The 20,876-nt window shown below is 36.2% G+C and overlaps 1 long non-coding RNA gene across 2 annotated transcripts in view; it reads right to left on the bottom strand.

Moving 5' to 3' along the window:
- The window catches only part of LOC131403140 (uncharacterized), a 49,191-nt gene that overhangs the window by 20,728 nt on the left and 7,587 nt on the right, over window positions 1-20,876 (bottom strand). The window contains exons 3-4 of one of the 2 annotated variants that reach the window (XR_009219230.1): window positions 12,755-12,836; window positions 7,697-7,860 (exon numbers count right to left, since the gene is read on the bottom strand). This is a non-coding gene — a long non-coding RNA (uncharacterized LOC131403140). The remainder of the gene's footprint in view (window positions 1-7,696; window positions 7,861-12,754; window positions 12,837-20,876) is intronic. The other variant, XR_009219231.1, reaches the window with a different exon arrangement.

Genomic DNA, 20,876 nt, shown 5'->3' on the forward strand with positions numbered 1-20,876 from the left:
AGAAGATGAAGACTGTGAATGCAAGAGTCTGAGCATCTGCGTTAGTTTTGCCACGGTGAATCCAGCACCGAAGTCAGTAGTGCAGCTTTAACTAAACCAAAAATATTAACCAATTCAGTTGTTGCTGCTTTTAAAATTAGTTATTTGGTCACTTGTTCAGTCTGTATACTCTTCACGTGGGAATAGATGTTTTTGCCACACCCACCTGATTTAGCCACCTTTATCTCTTTTATTCTAGTACACATTATTAATCCCATCAACCAATCATCAACTGGAGGAGATAGAAATGGATAAGGCAAGTAAATATTGTTTTGATAGAGAAAGAAACATTTAATCTTGGTATTTACCAATTTAGGCATGGTAAATTTTAGCACGGTAAAAATAATTAAAAAATAAATTAGTGTACTATATGAGCATGCTAAGTGACAATTGTATGTGAACAGTTTTGCAGGCTGAGCTCTTTTATGGATCGCTATGTGGTTAAACCAGAAGCATCTTTGTACTTCAAGAGGGCTCCCCATCTTATCCCTGTTAATTCAAGAGTTCTGTCTTTGAGACTAGCATTCACACATTTTTTTAAAGGAAATTTACATATTCTGAAGCTGTAACACCTCCCAGCTTTTGTCCCACAACCACACACAGGCAATACTCTCAAAAACACCAAAATTCTGTTCCTTTGTGGAACATGTTGGACTGTATCCCTTGTCCAGTGTCACATTTCCCTTGTAATAGATTTAAAGCACAAACCCAGCTCATTCCAGGCAGTTCCCGGTATCATCACTGTCTAGGCATACAAGATTTGTGTCTGATCTCCCAGTTTTCTGGACGTGCAGTAACTTCCCTCCTTTCCCAAAACTGTTCTGGAAGAAACTTCCCTAAGTGAAGTAAATCACTTTCTTCTCAGTCTAAACTTCACACTCATCAAGTCTTAGAAGCCATCAGAAAACGTCACTGGAAATGTCCCAGTTGAAAACAATCACATTTTCTGACCCTGACTTCTCAGTATCTGGGTTGCCTTATCATCACTTCTCACATTCTAGGAATCCACAAATCACAATGAATCTGCTGCCTGCCTGGCTGACTCTTTACCAGCACATAGGTCACCAGCTTGGTCTCAGCAATGGTTACCACGTGTCAGTGGTGGTATAATGGCTCCCCTCAGCATCCACCAATTTGCCTATATCTCTCAAACAGTTGGAGTTTCCTTTTTTAATTAAAATGCCATAAATTCTCTCTATTCAACATTTTATGTCCAACCCTTTCTATCACACACGCACAGACACATAATCTAGAGAAATACGTGTGTACATACAAGTAAGTACGTAATCATGAGTGCATTTACATATTTATAGTCAAAAAAATCCTAAATCATTTAATTCAACTCTACTTATATTGTGTGTATATAACTTCCTCTATCACATTTCAGGCAAGAGATCATTAAATCTCTTCTTAAATATCCTCAAAGATATAGAATTGGTTATCATTCAAAATTCTGACAACTGCAACCCTATAGAGTTAATTCCCATAATAAATTACTCTTTCTCTATATAACATGTACCCATTGGTTCTAGTTTTCCCTTCCGGAACCACACAATGTATTTAATCCACCATATGATTAATGACATGCAGTTTTTCATGGCTACTTTTTATGCGCATTTTTGTTTCCAAGACAAACTAAGGACAAATTAAAAGAAAACATATTTGAACAAAAACTGGCCGGCCACCAAGCCAAGGTTCCTTGCTTTATGATTATTTGACTAATAATGATATGGGAATAAATTTGTGAAAAACTTATGATGGCACCAGTGGAACTATTTCTAGTACCAAAACAGCAGGAAGCCATTGAAAAGAGGATAAACATTCTAGCAGCTTCCTGAAAAATGTCTGAAAAAATGAAATCTAATAAGACAAATCCTTAAAAAGAAGAAAAACTTGAAAATAAAAGTTACTAACAGTAGGAAGCAACATGTAAAGACAGATGTGACTTCAGTTTTGCTTCAAAAGAGCATGTAAAAGTTACATAACTCCTTAGCTAACAAGAGGTCTAAGAAAGCTGGATTGAAAGCCGTGACAGAGGTTCTCACAAAATAAATTGCTAGATTATTCTTTTTCCCAAGAGAATGAGTAGTAGAAAGAAGAATATCATGTTTCCTTATATCACCTGGGGATACATATCTTAGTGACATTTTTAAAAAAGGTTTTGGTATAACATTTAAAAGAGGAACATTGTATCAAGGGTAGCAGCAGGGAATAGGGAGGTGAATTATAACTGCGACTCCATGACTTTTTCCCACTGGGGCTACTTTTACCTCAACTCTTAGTTATTCAAATAGACCTAATTGTGCTCTCAACTTTGAATTTTAGTGTACTAAAAAATGAACGAATAAAAGATGATTGGCGATGTCTTATGAAAAGAACAAAACTTAAAGGCTCAGAATAAAAATATATTTGGTCTGGCAACAACACAGTTGATAGAAAAAACCCCAAAGTATTATATAAATATTATTCCAACATCTCAGTGCTAGTTCTGTGGATGGATTGTTTTATTTTCTCTTTTCCTTCAATTCTTTACGGTTCCCTCCACCATCATCCTGGGCCAGGAAAGCTGATTTTGTCCCATAGAATAACCAAATCTACTCTGTCTATCAAGAGTCCCAGACATATATCCAACAATTCCAAGAACAATACTGTTTACCAATATTCAGATCTTTTAACTCATTTTAACTAACATTATTTGAGCAGCTATGTGCCAGACAATTTAATTGTTGCTGGAGATATGAAAATCAATAAATATGACCACTACCCAACAACAGGCAAATATTTATTCAAATAATTATCAAGACATTTAAAATTCATCAGACAATTTTACAATATTCTGCCTCATTTTAGTTCTGCAAACATACTGTGTGTGTATGTATGCGTGTGGGTACATGATCTCAAGACATATATGATCCTCAGCGCCACCATTTATGACTTGAGACTTGTTATGTCTCCTTGAAACGCATTTCATTCTCTCTAAAACAGAATAGTCATGATTCGCCGTGAGTTGTTGGGGAAGCACGTGAGATAATCAATATACACATTGCCTAGGCCATAAGAAATACTCAATAAACATTAGTTATTATATTTTGACTATTATTAAATAGAGTTATTTAAATGAATAAAATGTTCTGGAATCATATAATTTTAGAGTTCACATATTTCAACAGTTTCTTCATAGTGTTCAGATAAACTGGTTACTCTAGGCAACGAATCATTGACAACTCTAAAAACATAACCCACGATTCTTTATCTCAAGATCTTTTTATTTATATTTTTATTTAGTCCTTTTACTTAAACCTCACATCCTTACCTCTTCCTTCTCTAGGGTACTTGTATATTTTAAAGTAGATTATCTACAACTTAGGCTACATAGATAAATTGTTCAAGTTTTTATAAACATTTTTAGCAGAAGCAGGACAAGAATTCAGATCCTGACTCCTCATTAACTGCTTTTTTGTAGATACTACAGGCTCTAAGTAACTACCTACCTACCGAAGTAAGTACATATATATATACACACTACCATAGCAATGAGAACTGTGTTGCGATGTGAATAGAATTTATGTTAAGATTTCTAAAAACATACACACTTTTGTTTTCCAGTTATTGTGGCAAAGACACGGACATAAAACGTCATTGCCTATTAGTGACTTTTACTTAATACATGAAGGAAATGTCTCTTCTCCAGGGTGAGTATTTCACTATCATTACCAATATGGGTAAAATTATCACACTTTCCCTTAGGTGTGACCATTCCGAGGTAATATTCTAACGGCGCCATATATTCTTGTAAGATATACGCTTTCAGGAAAAAAGTACTGTGGCAACCTGGAGAAAGATTGCCTGGGAACGTTAGGTCAAGAGAAGATCGTGACGCTCGAGCAGCAAGAAGCCAGCACTGGCGGGGCCTTCCTGAAACCCTCAGTCGCCTTCACCACACACGTGAAATGGGTTTTTGCTCTTAAGCAAGCCCCCTACTTCCCCCTCCTCTCGATCACATCGCCAGAGCTTTGCTTCAGACGCTCGTCACGTCCTGGTTAGCGTATTACAGGCATCAACCTACTTCGGTCTCTCCACCCGGCAGGCCAGCCTTCATCATTTTGTCTCCGCAACACGATGTTTAAAACCCCCAAATCAAGTCACTCTGCTCCCCACTGGCCTCTCCTTTATTCTCCAGCCGCTCAGCTCTGCTTTCTCAAACAAATATCTATTCTTTTACTTTGTGTGTGTTTTAAAGATCACTGTCTATGATCTTCTCAAGAAGAAAAAAATATCATCCTCTTTCCCTACTCCTTTAATCCAGTTGCATTGTACCTGTCTTCTCCACCAAAGTTCCTCGAGGACTGTAGGTCAACCTTGTATCCTCCTCTACATCCCAAACTCTGGCATAGTACCTGACACGCAATGTGCACTCAGGGAATGCTTGTTGAATGAATGATCGAATTGAATAATATGCTATATTTTGTATACTACAGAATAAAACTGTTATAACGTGCGCTAAGTATATGAGTATTAAATATGAGGTTTTTTCTGGATGAGTTGGTGTATTATCTTCTCTCTTCAAACTGTGATATGACTGTGGAACTATGTGCATAATGACTCAGAAATAATGGAAAGTGGCAAGAGAGGACAATTGCTCCTGCCTTGGGTTAGACTGAAGCATAGATGACTGTCTAGATTCTTTTATCTAAGGATCATTTGAAAGGAAAGTAATATGTAATTTTTAAATTAATTCTATATTTTTTTAATATTCAGAGGAGAAACTAGCCTCTTAAAAAATAAAAAGCATTACCTATCAGAAACCAAACAATAACAACAAAAAATGGGAAATATAAAACTTCAGTAAAGCATGGCTTTCACCCCTGAATGCTACTTAATAAATGCTGCCTAAGATCTTAGTTATCAATTATCTTTGCTTCAGTCTCCATTGGTTCATTCCTTTATTCAATAAACATCTATTAAAAGATAAGAGTGGAAATTTGGTAAGAGCTTAAGTTCAAGCTTGTAGTTTGCATCTCACTTCCCACCCTCTCACTTAAGGCGAGACTCAAGGTGTCATAATTCCAACACATGAAGTATTTCTCAAAAAGAGTGGGTCAGGGGCAGGAGGGAGAGAGGAGCTAGTCACTTGACCTAAGATCTTAGAGTAAGGATGTCAGTGACAGAAAAAAACAGACCAGGAAGGGAAGATGGCAGAATGCTAGAAATAACTAACCCACTTCATAAATACTTGCAAAATGTATGAATTAACTCTGAACTTGAAGCTTCCACACACATAACCTCAGGGGGGGAAAAAGTCATGAGAATGGTACCAAGGAAAATACGACATTTTTCACTATCATAGGCAAGAACTGACTTCTCAGCCACTAGAACTGTCCAAAGAATAGAGAAGATCCTGGATGAAAAATGTGAGAGAGGACTCCACTTAGAAAACCCAAGTCAGCCCACCAAAGACCCTATCCTCTTCAAAGATAAATCTGCACATTTCAACTTTTCATTCATGCAACATTTTTAAAAATAATTTTATTATGTACCAATCACTATATTCACCAGAAGGGATACAAATATTCACAACAGACATAACTTTTGCCCTCATGATGCTTACAGTAGAGTAATGGAAAAATATAAATTCATCAGTTAGCCAAAAACAAATATAAGATTACATTCTATTGTTAATTGAACACATATTTAGTGAAGATACAATCAGCAGTTTGATGGATCAAACATAGAAAGTGGACTGAGTTAAATAGAGAAAACTTTTCATTTATTTAAAAGGATTAGTTAAATGTCTACTATATGTCAGGCACATCAATGGATCTGGTGGAAAGAGAAAAAGAGTATGTGTAAAACATAGTCCCTAGTCCTTCAAGAAGCATATGGCTTAATGGGGGAAACAAGTATGTAATCAAATAGATACCAACACACACATATACAATATGATGTAGCAGTAGAAATACATAATAATCATTTGTACATATATCTATTATATGCACATATAATCAGAACACAGAGAAGGAAATGATTATTACTTTAAGATACTATTATTTTGACATGTTTAAATTCACTATGAGAGAAAGCTGATACTAGCTCCGACCCTGCCAAAACTTCTAGGCTGCGTGCATTTCTTATTCTTACCTTCGTCCCTCACTGTAACCTCAGTCCTTCCCACTAATCCAGTTTTGACAAAAGTATATAATCTCACCTCAAACCAGATAATTCTCCATCTGAGATCAAACCCTAATCCTTAGCCCTGCCAAAAAATTAATCCGATTTAACCTCCACTAATTTGGCCATCCCTTTTACATCAGTCCCACCAGTACCCAGTGCTACCACTTCTGTATACTAAACCAAAGTCCTATAAACCTGTCCTCTCCTGCTGTAGTTAGCTTTTGGAAATGTACGTTGAGTCCATTCATTACACAAATACTCATGGAGTACCTACAATCAATTGAGCTTGGAAAGTAGTACAAAGGTGAGCAAAATAAAACTCCTATCCTCAATAATTTTCCATTCTAGTGAAACAGACTCTCAAAAAGGGTTAATTTCAGTAGCGCGTTAAAAGCATATAACATTGATAAGATACAAGGACAGAAAGGAGTACCTAACTCAAATTAGGAGAGATGAGGAGACAGGAAGACCTTCATCAATGGGGTGACCATGAGTCCCATATTGTCCTGAGCAGTGCTGGTTTACACTTGTCTTGACATAGCTTTTTAATAGTGTCTCATTTCACTTTAAAACGTTTCCTGCCTCAGATGAAAATCAATATTCATAAAGTGGTTATACCTTAGTTAATGTTATAAAGAAAAATGGGGTGAAACCAAGTGAAGTCAGAGAAGGATTCCAAAGATGTGTAAATGTGTACCATGTGTAAATCATGGAGGTAGGGAAGTGTGAAACGAGTAGTTGCAAGAAAATCAATGTGACTAGAATGTGGCATTCAAAGATTGGCAGCATGTGAAGCCAGCAGGTAAAAAGGAACTACCTAAAAGGGAACTGAGCCTGATCCTTCAAGTAATGGGGAGGCTTGAAGGGTTTCAAACAGACAAATGATGAGGTGAGATGCGACACCATTTGCACTTCGAAAACTCAGTCTGTTGGACAAACAGAGGAGGATTGAAGTGGTGATTTTGAAGCAACGTGATGCAGAATAACCATTAACATATAGGTTTTGGAATCAGATCAATCCAGGTTTAAATTACCCTCTGATTTAAATCCTGATATTGCCACTTAGTAGCTTTGTTAACAAGCACAGACTCCAGCATCAGACAGTCGGGTCTGAAATTTAGTTCAGATACTTAGCAACTCTATGACCTTTAGGAAGCTACTTAACCTTACTGTGCCTCAGTTTCATTACCTACATAATAAGGAAAATAATGCTTCTTACCTCACAGTATTTTAATTAAGGTTAAATATGTTAATACAGATACTTTCCTTAGAACAGCGCCTGAAACAGGGTAACCAACTTCTGTTCACATATATTTTGCTCAAGACTTATTCACAATGAAATACGTATTTGTTGAAAATTTTATGACTATTGTAAGTTAAAAGTTTGATGACATAATATTTATAGAGGATCTAAGACATAGCTTAGTAGCAAAAAGAAAAGAAAAATTAGTTACTGTTCCAATGCCCAAGAGGAGCTCTGCTCTACCTACAACAAAAGGATGGATGGCAAAGATACTCTTTTAGATGTCAGAAGCATTTTTCCATTTTGTTAGCATGATCCCCTCAAAGAAAAACGTCTTGAAGAATTACAAGAAGAGATCTTCACTGAAATGATGTCTTCAGAATTACATAGAGCAAATTATCTCCAGCCTGTTAGTTAATAGCAACAACAAGATGTTAGAATGTACTTACCACATATGTGTCATGAGTGGCACATTATGACTTTTCCAAATTTGTTTCAAATTTTGCAAATTTTTAAGTACTGGGTTATTTTTGATCTCAGAGCAATTAAATTACAGAAATATACATCCTTATATTTAAAGTAGCTGCTTGAGAAATTATAAATTTAAGTGCAAATGCACATATACATTGGATACTGTTGGTGCCCCACACCACACACTGTAGGACCAGCTCTACCTTCAGCTATAGCTGTGATGGACAGTTCTTGCACATACTGTAGGCTCCCCTCCTCAAGCTCCCAAAGTGTCCTACTCTAAAGGCACAGTCCATAAGTGCGGTAAATATACATCTCCAGGAGCAACCTTCAGTCAGTGAAAGATGGGTGTCAGTAGGGGGATGTCCCAGCCTCATATTCATTGGAGGGACTGTTCTGAGATTCATTCTACATAGTTCCCCAAAGGGTCCCCAGTAAGACTGAGCCCAGTTGCCTAGAGTTATAACCAGTTCAAGAACCCACTTTTGATTGGGTTTCCCTCCATCCCTGTCTCACTCCCCCCACTGTTTCACTCCAGCATTCTGAGATCACCACCCAAATAAATACTCTGTGCCTAAATCAAAATCTAAGAATCTTCTTTTGGGAGAACTCAATCTATGACAAGGATCCTATTACTTTAAATGTTCAATCTGATCATCTTTGTAATTCTTGATAAGTTGAGGGGATAATCACATCAGTTGGTCTCCATGTTAATAATTCTAAACTGTTTTCAATGTTATGGCTTCCTTCTGTTATCCCCTGAATCATACTGCTAATATGAAGATAATTGCCTGTATCTTACTATTTCTATCACCATACCTGACTCATCATTATTAGAAAGAGAAGAATCTTTTGTAACATCTATTTAAATGTTCTATTGTAGAAAAGGGGTTACTATTAATGACACTGGAATAATTTTCAAATTTCAAAGGAAATGTATCTCAACAACAAAAAAATACTTCATGTTGGAAATATGAACTCTTCACTTTGCACGGCCCTTACTCCATATCCATACAGTTCACACAATATTTTGCTCAAGATTTATTCAGCAAAATAGATATTTCTTGAAAAATATTGTTCACTTTCTTTCCCTGCCAGATTGTCTGTTGACATGCCAGTGAATTGTTTATAAAATGAATGCTGTATCTTCCTTTCAGCTGACAGGTCTCTGTGGTTTGCTGTTTATTAGTTTTGTTTGTTGTGATTTAAAATGCACGAGCTATTTTTCCCCAGTGTTGTTGTCATTTTTTTTCTTAGTGAACTAGAAGAAGATAAACAGAATGTTCTTATTTACAAGTAACTACTATGTCCTTCAAACCCACTTTGAATTTCCATTAATCCCTCCCTCCATGCCTCAAATCTTAAAAATATAAAAGAATCTAATGCACAACTTGAGAAGTTTTTATAAGCTCTTTGTGTTGGAGTTGTAAAATATAGAAATTTATTTCTAGGGTCAGAAAAGTCATGTCATTGAAATCTCTTGAAACTGTTGGCATTGAAATCCCGAGAGCAAGACTAATGATATATTCAAAGCAATTATTTTTGGAAAAAAACAAATTTTTGTCATTTATCTCTCCATCCGTCCATCTAACCATTCATCAAACTTGTAATAAATATCGAATAGGCCGGGCTTTGTGCGCAATGCCAGAAATAGCAGAAATGAATAGCTCAGTCCCCGACTTGAATAAGCTCAATCTAGTTGAATAAACAAACATGTAAAAGATGATTGAATTTTAATGTGAGAGGTGCTATAATAGAGGTATTTTCTAGAAGCTGAGGGCATGTGGGAGCATAGAGAAGAATCTAATTCTCTCAGGGAAGCCTCATTGAAGATGTTATGCTTGAGATGAGTCTTGAAGGATGAGGTAGGCATACAAGAGTAGGTGGGCATTTCAGGCACGTGCAAAGAACAATGTATAACATACAGTTTTTATTTTTATGTTGTGTTGTTTTGTTCACATTTTGTTGGAGAATACAAATCTTTGTCCTAGTACAAAAAAAAGAGTAGGAAAGAATCCATGCTGGCACAGAAGGCAGAGGTCTGCCTTAAAGGAATTTGGATTTCACATCATAAGTAATTGGAGTCCTTAAATAAATTTGAGCACTTTAGCAATATTTGTGTTTAAAGACCTGTGTTAGAAAAAAATAATCTGAAGTCACTGTGGAGAATGAATGATAGGAAGTAGCGTTGGAAGGGAGAGGAGATGTGAGAATAGTTTGGCTTCTGATCATCTTCCCATTATCATTGGCATAAATGTCACCATGTGAGAGGGCTTCCTTGACTACTATCTGAAGTAAGTCCCTGGCACAGTGACTAGCTCATAATAGGTTCTCTGTAATGATTTTAAGAATATATAAATAGGTAAAAAGAAACACAATAAAGGATGCAAAAAGTAATAAAGACTTGAAAAGTGGAGGTCAGAATGGAATGGAATAAGAAGACATTTAAAAAATATCTTCAATACAAAATAATATGGTTTGGTCATAAATCTGAAGAAAGTAAGTTGTGATCATTTTTGAATTTTTTTTAAAAAAGTAAAAGTTGAAGTCAAAAAAAAAAAGAAAATTGAGACATTGACAAGACCCTGAATTTACTAGTTGAGAAACTGGTTTGATGATATTGCTAATAACATGTCAGAAGTAGCAGATTCAGAGATTGTTGTTGGATGCAGTGGACATGTTGTACGGAGTAAACGGGGAACGTTTTTGAATAGAGAATGCTATAAATAAGCCTTCTCTTGGTTTGTAACCTGGTGAGTTTTAGATACCTCCCAGGACATTCAGGCAGACATCTCCAGTAAAATAGCTGTAAAAAAGCTGGTAATAGACAGGTAGGTAGGTAGGTAGATAGAAAGATAGACGATAGATGATAGGAGACAGAGAATTACAGTTTAGAAAATAGACTGGGCAGGATTCACAGGCGTGATAAATGTTAGTGTTTTGTGATGATAGCTGAATGATTGTTGTGGATAAGTTTTCCTCAAAAAAGGATATACAGTAAGAAGATAATCAAAGGTATAAGAAGATCTAGCAATACAGACAATAAAAAAGTGGGAAAAGAACCAAAATTGAGAGTTCAAAAAGAAGTTCTAAACAAAATGTTGTCAAATGTGACAAATGCTAAAGAGATCGTGTAAGGTATGAATAATGGAAGATTTCCAGTTTGTAAATTCATATATTTTCTGTAGCAATAGATAAATTATGTAACAATATTCATGCTTTCCAGATGAAATTTAAAAATTCTAAAATTCAGTAGCATGAAAGACAAAATGTTTTCAGTGCTACCATAGACATGGTAATATGTTGTAGTAAGTCACAGCTCCCATAAGCTAAGATAATAACCTAGCATGTTTTGAATAGCAAAAATGAAATTCCAAGGGTGAACTGGCCACTGTTTGTATACTTACACATCCTTTTTTTCCTAATGTATTTCTAAACAGAATACATCTAGTTTGTATTGCTGATCTTTTTATTTAGTGTACGAAGTCTCAGAATTATTCCCAAGCACATAGTGATAAATGACTTAGAACTTCAAAGTGAAGCAATATTCTTCTACTCTCAAAGCTAATAATCATCCAGCATCCCATTAACTAGAATTAATTTTTGTCTGACCAAGGGAGCAGAGATATAGTGAATAACATGGCCCTTTGCCTAGGATATATGTATTTATTATTATATATAAAATATAATACTTATTAGACTATATTTATATATATTAGAATTATTTTATTATATATACTAAAATAATTATGTAAGTTGTAAGCTACTTTCGTATTTCAGATATATATTATATTCAAGTGTTTCCTTTAAAAAATTATATAAATAAGAAATATATTTGTTTACCCATCGAAAAGAAACACAGAACCTAATTGAAATAATTTCTGTTAATGAAATATTTTAATATACATAAGCATTATAAAATTGGAACTATTTCCTCAAAGGAAGATCTTATACCATTATAAAAATAATACATAAGTATTACACACAATAACTATTTTTAATTATCTTTAGAGAAAAACAATTTTTTACCATTATATCTTTGTGTTCTCATTGCTTATGACATCATAGGTTTCAATCAATATTTGATAATGATAATGATCGTACCAATGGTATAAACCAAATAACCCATATTACTTTGATCACACAGTTATTTCTCTGTCATTATCTTGCTATTATAGTAATTACTATTCATTGAGCACTTAACACGGGATATACTCTGTTCTAAATGTCAATCCTGTGTTATCTCAACTAATAGTTTCAACCATTGTCCTCTTGAGGTAACTGTGGTTAAATATTCAGTTAAAGGGGGTACAGCTAGCAAGTGGTACAGCTGGTTTTAAACTGAAGTCTTTTTAAACTTGTGGTCTTAATCACTATGCTAAAATGAGCTAATTCAGAATATACTTAACCAATCCATCTATTTGTTAAAAAAAAGTCATACTTTCACATCCAATCTAAGATGGAAGGCTGGAAACATGTATTTGCCTTTTATCCACCCCTACAACTACTCTTGGAAGATTTTGAAATACAAAATAAATAATTTCCTACCAAAGAAAAGAATGAGAGGTGCATCAGAGAATACAAGAGATTAGAACAAACTTTTCAAAGATGAAGGTATATGTGAGCAGATTGACAGATGAAACAGAGGTGAAAAAACTACAGGCCATAATATACCATAAAAATACTGCTGAGTAGTTGTGAAAATATTCACTTGAAAGCAACCTGGGGAGGATTTGGGCTCAAAGTCAACTGATGCAACAAAGAACCAAAGTGAGAAATAACACTGAAAACAGGAAAATTCATTAAAAATATTATATAAAATAAATTTACCAGTCAGCAACCTAATTTCTCTTCCAGAGCCTCTGCATAGACAGCCAGGCTTTCCCCCAGGCATGACACTTGATAACATACTCTAAAAAAAATTGAAATCATCTGTTTAGAGAAAGTCGAAGTATGACTCTGAAGTGAGTACCCTCCAAAAATTCTTATTCTTACATTTTGGCCCACAGTTGATCAGATAGCTCTCTACCTGTGCTCCTCAAGGTCTATCAGTAAAATGCCCCATCTAGTCCCATACCTTGCCCCAAGTTGAAATTCTCAACCACCTAAAGAAACAGACCTATTTAAAAAGAGTCAAAGGAAACCCACTACATTCTCTCAATAACACTGTCCTCAATATGAACATATAACGAAGAATCACTATATATAATTCCAGAAACATAAAAGCTAAAATTCAAAATAAACATAGTAAAAGTGACCACCAGAGAAAACAGGTAATTCAGAACACAGAAACCAACTTTTAAAAATCTTTAATTATGTAATAGTGAGTTCAAGAATATATTACACCATAAAACAATATCAGAATACCATTGCTTAAAAATTAAACAAGAAAAACCTCTTAGAAAAAAAAATTAAATTTCTCCAAAAGAGAATGAAATTGAAAAGAAAACAAAATCTCCTAAAATATAGAAGAAAAAGACAAAAAGATGGGAAATATGAAAGAAAACATAAACAGTACGGAAGAGCATTCTACAAAATCCAACATGCGACAGTGGAAGGGAACAGAGAAAAATTAAGGGAGAGTGGACATGGTAGCCCCAGAATTCCAAATTTGACCCCGAAAATGGTAAATACGACAAGATATAATGAGATGTCACACCTGTGACTATGTTACGTTCCATGGCAAAAGGGATTTTACAGACGTAAGTAAGGTTGTCAATCAGGAGAGTTTAAGTTAATCTGGGTGGGCTTAATCTAACCATATGAGCCTTCTAAAAGCATAGGATTTTCTCTGGCTGGTAGCAGAAGAAAAAGTCGAGATTTGAAGCATAAAGGGAATTCAACATGTCATTGCTGGCTTTTAAGATGGAGTGGGGCCATGTGCCGAGGAATACGGGCTACTTTTAGGAGCTGAGAGTGGTCCCCGGATGAGAGTCAGCAAGGTAACAGGAGACTCAGTTCTACAGTCACACGACAATGAATTCTGCCATCAACCAGAATGAGCAAGGAAACAGATTCTCCCCTCCAGCCTAAAAGGAACATAGCCCTACTAACGCCTTGATTTCAGCTGTGTGAGACCCTAATCCAAGAACCCAGCTGAACCCACCTGAACTTCTGACGTAAAGAACTGAGAAATTGTAAATAGGCATTAGTCTGTCGTAATTTGTTACATAGCAACAGAAAACTAATGAGGAGGAAATGATGATAATGATGAGTGCTGATGATGACTATGAAAGGGAATCCCACAGATTTGAACCGGCCATGGTTTTTAGATTGAAATGGCCTTTCTGGTGTTCAACAAAAAAGAACTACAACTGGATAAAATAGTGCAAAACTTCAGAATGCCAATTACAAAGAGAAGATACTAAAGTCTTCCAGTGGGAGAAGTAAACGCTACTTAACAGAAATATTAAAAATGAACTGGTATCAGAGGCAGTCGACCAATGTCTCTGGTTTTTAATCTAGACATTCTACTTTGAATCCATGGCCACTTACTAGCTTGTGATCTTGAGAATGTCACTTGTCAGTCCCCAAGTTTGCTACCTGTAGAATGGGTATAATAATATTATCTCACAGGGCTGCTGTAAGGATTCAATGAATATATCCGTGTAGATATGATATATAGCTATAGACAGACATAGACACAGACAGAGCTAGGGTGCTAAGAATAGTTTCTGCACAAATAAAACACTTTTTCCATCTTTCCTGGATCATTTCCGTTGACTTACAAACATGTAAGCTCTCTAGTCCCAACGAAACAAATGAAAACAAAAACCTTTCGTGACTGCACATCTCTCTCCAACTATAGACCCATTTTCCAATCCCCTTTAGAGCAAAACTCCACAGAATTGACAATTTTTGTTGTCTCTGACTCCTTCATGCCCGTTCTGTCTCAACCGATCTAATTTTTGCCCCAATCTCAAATTTATACTCTCAAAATAATGTCTGAAAAATGACAGGTAAAATGAGAACGACTCTTTATAGTAAACAATCAATAGATATTTTATTAAGTTGGTAAAGCAGAAAATAGAGGCATGATCACATTTTCTAGTTAAGAATATCATAAACAGAACAACAATTGTAAAAGACTTCCTCTGGGCCGTGGGTCAGGGGGTAGGAGAGAAGAGGGTAGTGATTTTTACTTTGCATCACAAGCCCTTCTGATCTGCTTGATTGGTTACTACGTATATATATGATTTGAGAAAATAATTTAAATTTGTAACAGCATAAGTCACTTATTTTCTGCTATTTATTAGCTACAGAACTTTCCACACGGGAACCTATGAGCTATCTTTTAAAAAACAATCATTGGTCTTTTTCATTTCTAAAAGTATAGACTTCTGTTATACTTGAATACTTTTATTCAGGAAAACACTATTTCTGAATATTTGGGGATCTGATTTTTGCCATAGAGGCCCTACACAAAATGACAACCACGGCATTCTAAATGTAAGCAATTCTCAGTGACATAATCAGAACATTTCACTATCCTAATAATACAAAAACACATGATAACTTTGTAATAACAATAACAACCAATATTAGCCAATGAATGTCATATGGTAGGACCTGGATCAGAAAATGGCCTGAATGAGATATTGCACAGGCTCTCTGCTGGGGGTGGAGAGCAAGTGAGGCCCCACACCCCCAGATATATCAGCTGAAGCACAAGGAAGGATCGCTTAACTCACACACATGACCTAGGAACAGAGACAGTCCCTTTAGCCTGAATCAAATGCACGCTTGTGTGCTCACACACACACACACACACACACCCCTCCTATAGACTTCTGACCTGGGAAGATCTCATGTCTTTTCAAGATGAATCATAATGAAAAAGGATCCAGCATAGGACCTATGTCAAAAACCACTAGTACATAGAAGGAAAGGAACAGAAATAAAAAAGCAAATGACAAAAGTTTTGCTATAGAGCAGGTGAAAATGGAGACAAAGGATTTTCCCAATCACTCAAAAAAAATAAATTTGTAAGTGTCTTTATTTAAAAAGAGCTCTAAGCAGAAGGGGCCCAGCAAGGAATATGATGACAAAAAAAATAGACGAAATATGAGCTGGAGGAAAGAGTGAGCCTGGACACTACAGTTAAAATTGAGCATGTATAGAATTTTTTTTTCTACCCTCATCCTGGACATTGAGGACTCTACGGAGCAAGGCTCCTGCCCCATGGAACAGAGTCCACAAAATGGCTTTCACTCCCTCATTTTCCTTGCTGTAAAATATATAAGAAATAAAATCAGAGTTCTCCTTTTGTAATCATATCCCAGAAGGGTTGAGCCAGCAATTTATGCAAACCTGTGTTTTTCCTGTCTGCAAAACTGCGCATGAGAACATTTCACCGTGTCTAGACAGCATTAGATGATATGACGATCAGCACCGGGTTATTTTAACCTTGACTCCAATTTGGGAGACAGGAATCCATGGGGAGGGAGATAAGTTTCCAATGCTCTTTCCAACCAATTATGTTACTTTTGAGTTGTGTGTGCTCTGAGAGCAAGCGGGACGATAAACAAATAAAAATGAAAATAAAAATAATTTTCAAAAAAGAAATAACTCACGATGTGACATAACTTTCACCTACTGGTTTTCTCTTGTCTGTCTGCTGGAGCGCTCACTTTGAGAAGGGGGGAGCCCCAAGTTGTCGTCCACACCAAGAGAAAAAGCAGAAGACCCTGCTTCTAGATTTTGTGGTCTAGAAAGAGAGAAGGAAATAAGCATTCATCCATTACTTTCACCCCGCTGCCTCAGCCTCCTCACTCGGACAGTGCTCAAGTGGATCCGTAATATTTTGAGATTTAAGTTTCTGGCGTACAGAATTTCTGAATCCTAAGGGAAATTGAAAATGGACGGCAGCAATTTCCTTCTGCTTTTTACGCGGAAAAGGTGCTAAAACCAAAACATGAATATTGAAAAGGAAAGAACTCTTAAATGTAGACACATTAACCTAAATATGTAAAGGAAAAGACTCCTAAGTAAAACACTAGTTTTAAGCAACTTTAAAGGTAGAAATTATCTTCTCTCCATAGCAGTGTTTCTATATCCTCCCAAAATTCTAGAAAATATTCACATGGAAATGTGACTCGTCAATGGCTGATGTAATAGCGGTGGCCCTAACCCGGAATTCCACTACACTCATAATGCCCCATCATCATCTGTCCCTGTGCTGCTCCGGTCAGCAACAAATAGGAAAAAAGAAATATAAAATTAAGTGCAAAGTATAGAAAATTGTTTAGATATTTAGTAATAGCAAAAACAACAAGATGTACATCAAGATACATGAATTCCACTGGAGATAAGCACATACTGACGCCAATAAAAACATTAGGCTTTTGGGGCCGGCCTGGTGGCACAAGCTGTTAAGTGCGTGCGCTCTGCTGCGGCGGCCTGGGGTTCGCAGGTTCGGATCCCCGGCGTGCATCGACGTATTGCTTGTTAAGCCATGCTGTGGCGGAGTCCCATATAAAGTGGAGGAAGATGGCCACGGTTGTTAGCTCAGGACCCATCTTCCTCAAGAAAAAAGGGGAGGATTGGCATCAGATGTTAGCTCAGGGTTAGTCCTCCTCACAAAAAAAAATAAAATAAAATACTAGGCTTTTTTTCTTTTATGTTCTTTCTTATTTGTGTTAAACAGTGAAATAATAATTATGGTACATTTTAATGAAGATGAGAAATAAATAAAAATATTTTCAAAATATAATACAGATAGTGATATCTTAAGGAAGTTTAAATTTTAAAGGATCAAGATGGATATGATAGATATTTGTCCAATGTCCAAATCATTATGTTACTTTTTCCAAATGAATACCCATTTTTTGGTCATCTCTACATAAGGAATAAAAATTAACTAAACGAGTAATCAGAGATATCATGGTATAACGCAAAGAGCATGGCCTTTGGAGTGAGACAGTGTAAGTTTCCGCCCCTTACTTAGCCATGTAAACTCAGGCAAGGTATTTAACTCCTCTGAACCATAATTTCCTAGTATGTACCAGAGATTATGATCCCATTTTTTTAGGATCAAAGGAAAGATTCAGATTAGGAAAAAAAGCTCCTAGCACAGAGCCTAGCACACAGTGAGTGACGGCTGCCTAGCTATTTATAAATGTGTATGTGTGCATATATGTAACAAGCAATAAAAAGATTCTCTTTACCTTCCTTTCTCTTTCTCCTCCTCACTTCATCTCTTCCTCACTTCCTTTTTTTCTGCAACAAGTGAAACTATCTGATGCATAAAGAGAAAGTATCGTGGGAAAGTACCACCTTTTTCTCTTAAACTATACACGAGCTGTGGTTTGAAAAGCAACAGCCTCCCCAACTCTCTTTTTATCCTCTAGGAATGTAAACATATTTTTTGTTGCTAACATCTGGTCTTTCTCAATGTCTCACTAAGTCCTGTTGTGGAAAAAATAGGAGAAATTGAGCTTTGGCTCAGATGGGGTTAAGAAAGGGAAGTTAAAAGGATACCAGGATTCAAACCCCTGGAGTGTCACTCCCAAAACAGTTTCCAGAGTATAATCTTTGGAAAATTTCGCGGTGAAAGATTCTGGAGGAAGACTTTTTTAAGAGACACATTCAAATGCCTCGGACCCATAGGGGTGCCAGGGAACTGACGCAGCTGGTCATTTCATGAACCATTTAAGTGAGAACACTTGGTAGCTACATACAGATATTTCTGCCAACTCAATTCACCAACAGAAATATTTTCCTGACTTTATGCAGAAGCCTCTTCTGCCCATTAACCATAGGACGGATATGAGACTTCCCCTTCTATATCATTCAGCTGCTCAGTGCGACATCTCCCAGCAACACTCGAGACTTTTTAACACCAACAGAGATCACAAGACTGCCAACTGAATTCAGAGGAGAAACTCCTGAATCTGTATTTTGGGATAGGATTGGGGACACTAGGCTACTCTAGAGTGGACAACCATTTTTAATATATATTTTATATAATAGCTAACATCTATTTAGCACCATGTGCCAGGCACTGAGCTAAGTACTTTACAGGTACTGATTTTTCACAGTAACTCCATGGGGTAGGCACTATAATCTTCTCCATTTAACAGATGGCAAAATAGAAGCCTAAGAAGTTCAGTAAACTGCAAGAAGCTCTCATGTATCAGTAAGCAATAGAGTCAAAATTCTACTCCAGGTGTGTCCAACCCCAACATCCATTCTGTTAACCATTAGAAATGGATTAAGAGAGACCATTACTCCAGAAAGCCAAGAGTGAAGAAAGGATTGAGGTGGCGAGGTAGAGAGGTGGGGTAGTGATGCTTCCTTATCCTGAACTCAAACCAGTTATATAGTTGCTCATTGGGAAGCTAAATCTTTTATATTAAATGTATATGGTACAGATGAATGTAACCCCATCTTGTTGAAAGAGTACGACTGGACATATACACCTTTGACAGTAACTGGTGTGAGTGTACTTACTTCCGAAATGCATCCTTCTTTTTATTTAGTTGTTTGGTAGGCAGCTCCTGCCTCAGCTTCTATATTATCCAAATCACAGATACACATCGATGGGTCTCCATGAGGTTTTCATGCAGTGCCTCTAAATAGATTTGAGATGAGAAGAAAACAATCCACCACCCCAACACACGCACACACTTCTCTACCTTGGGGAGGGAGAAGAACACTGAGCATACCAATTCTGAAGAAATCTTCAATCTCATACTGCTTAGCCTCTCTGACTGTAATCACTTTATTGCTTTGGATGGGTGAGGGAATAAGTTTCGAGCACCAGATTCAGGCCATCTCCTTTGTAAGTCATGTCTCAGTTGTCTTTCCTACCTTGTTGTGTGTGTGGGAGTAAATAGGATCTGTCTTCTTGGAGATTTGGCCAAACCTGAGATCACAAGAGTTCTATGTGAACATCAGTTGCTCCCCAAAAAAGAAAAGAAAACTTGAACTCTTTTATTCAACAATAAATCCATCTTCTTATCTCTACCATTTCATAAACTTCACTTTTTCCTTGCTGGTTATACAACAGTAGATCTGTGATGGGAGTAATGACTTCCATTGTAAACCTATGCAAATGAATTCCAAGTGTGCTGTCAGATGATGAAAGGAAAAATGATGACAATTTTATTCTACTTGTTCTAGAGTAAACAGTGGTAAACTAATTACACGATACACCTCAACTAAATATCTATGAATGGAGGAAAAGTCTCTGATTACTGGTTTTGTCTTTATTTCTATTTGATAAATTACATTTAATTATGGTGTAATTAGACAACACCTTTAGCATTAAAAATATAAGCCATGTAATAAGGTATAATTTCTGAGAACAGCATAAATTCTAATGACTGTAAATAAAGAGACCACATGATAACTCCGTGAATTCATCAGAACAGTTCGGTTTATATATTTTTTAAAAAGATTGTTTTGCATAATATGGAACTTTATTCAAAGTGTCAATTCTAGAATTCTTTATGAAAAAGCAATTGAAGAAATCAGTCTTACATGCAAATGCATTTTATAATAGATAGAATCTACCCACTAAATGAAGCCTTGGAAATTAAAAAAATTACCCACCAAATTCTCCTCTAATTGAAGCAACTAGTAATTAAATCAAGTGCTTAACTAGTTAATTACAATTAAACAGTAAATTTCAAAGCCTCTCGAAGTTGACATTGAGCCAGGAATTGCCTATGTCTCTTCAGTCCCCTCACAACCCCCCACTGCTTTCCTGCATTTCACGTCCAAGTCAGCAGGGTGAGATATCTGGAAACCACTTCCAGCAAGGTCCATTAGTCCAAGGATATTTCTATAAATCTTTTTGATCAAAATACAAGAAAATGACACTGACTGCTATTCATAACTCACTTTCATATTCTGTTATGTAAATATGTGCAGACTTGGCTGTTGGCAGTAACAATGGTGACTCCAAATCTTGCTACCTTACCAGATTAGAGGCAAAGGGGCAGAGGAG

This window comes from Diceros bicornis, unplaced genomic scaffold (genome assembly GCF_020826845.1).
Source record: "Diceros bicornis minor isolate mBicDic1 unplaced genomic scaffold, mDicBic1.mat.cur scaffold_55_ctg1, whole genome shotgun sequence".
Classification (NCBI taxonomy): Eukaryota; Metazoa; Chordata; class Mammalia; order Perissodactyla; family Rhinocerotidae; genus Diceros; species Diceros bicornis.